The sequence below is a fragment of the Arachis duranensis genome, chromosome 4 (assembly GCF_000817695.3).
Source record: "Arachis duranensis cultivar V14167 chromosome 4, aradu.V14167.gnm2.J7QH, whole genome shotgun sequence".
NCBI classification, from domain to species: Eukaryota; Viridiplantae; Streptophyta; class Magnoliopsida; order Fabales; family Fabaceae; genus Arachis; species Arachis duranensis.
In genome coordinates, this window is record NC_029775.3 from 110,084,980 (window position 1) to 110,086,653 (window position 1,674).

The window sequence follows — 1,674 nt, forward strand, 5'->3', positions numbered from 1 at the left end:
TATAACTAATGGTATAAACAATATTTTTCCACATGAAAATATATAAAAATAATCAGACTTTTTTGAAGTATAGCTTCTAGAGTCACAATTCGACTTTAACTACAAGATTTAGAATTTAAAGTTAAAAATTTAGGAATTTAAAATTTATAATTTACAATTTAGAATTTAAGTTTAAAGTTTAAGATTTATAGATTAAAATTTAGAAGGTATAATTTAAGATTTAGGATGTATGGTGTAAGATTTAACGTTGAATACTTATAAATGAATGTCTACGGTTTAAGCTATACGTGTTTAATATTTAAAGTACTAATTTGAATATTTTTTTGAAATAATTGTTAAAACTTATTAAAAATACAGTTAGAATATAATTACTTAATAATAAAAATTTTAATTAGTAGTATATACTTTGAAAAAGATATTAATTTATTTATATATAAATAATTGAATATATATTTATATATAGATATATAATCATATATACATATTAAAATAAGTAGTTATTAATAAATATTTGGGAGTTTAGTTTAATTTTTCATGTGTGAATAAAAGAAATTAATTCAAGGAAAAAAAGAATATGTCCCTTCGGGGACATCCGATAAAAAGGAAAAAGAGAATATGAATTCTATATGAGTTTAGTAGAATTACTTTGATGAGTATATGTAAAATCCGGTTAATTAACGGCTAATTAACCCATAAATGAGAATTTATTCTAGAAAGCCTTAAATGTGATTTTTATGGCTAAATGTGATAGAGGAGACTGAGACGAGAATTTTGGTACCAATTTTATAGAATTCGGACCAAGATTGGACCGAACGGGACAAACCGGGCCAACCGGACCCAAAGTGGGCCCTTGGCCCAACATAACTAAATCCTAAAACCCTAGTTTTCAGCACTCTCTCTCCTCACACAACACTCACACACGCTGAAAAAGAGAGGAAATGGGGGAAGAACACTCTCTCAAACTTTTATCTCTCACTTGATCATCAAACCACCATAACTTTTGATCTAGAGCTCCGATTACCGCACCGTTTATGGCCACGCGTTTACCGCGGAGAGTTCTACAAAACCCACACAATCAATCTTGAGGTAAGCCACATTTTGCTCTTCGAATTTCCAACCTTATTTTCGAGTTTTATGAGCAAAAACGTTGAGATTTTGGGCTCTTTGATGTTATAGGACCCAACTCTCTTGAAGGAGAAGGTTAATCTTGTCTCCTTGGACCTTGGGTGTAGTAAGATTCTCAACACTAGTGTAATTTGTGGTTCTATGATATTTGGGTTTTGAGATGTTGTGTATGGGTATGATGGTTGTGGCTTAGGTTGTGTATATGTGAATATTGAAGCTTGATTGGTGATATTGAAAAGCTTGAAAAGGGTTTGGTGGTGAAAAATCTGTTCTTGGAGGTGTTGAGGCCTTGAGAGCTTGAGGAAAAGTGGTTTGGAAGTACTCCGGTTGAGCTTGGAAAATCGGCTAAGGTATGGTCTTGGTTTCCCGTATCTAATATGTAATGTGGTAGGAAATACTTAGGCTAGAGGTTCTAAGATAGGCATTGAATTGTTGATGTTGTTGAATTGTTGATATATATGATGTGGTCATATATGTGATGATGATTATTGATGCCTTGATGGTATGATGTATGAGACATATGCATGTTGTGATATATGCTTGATGATT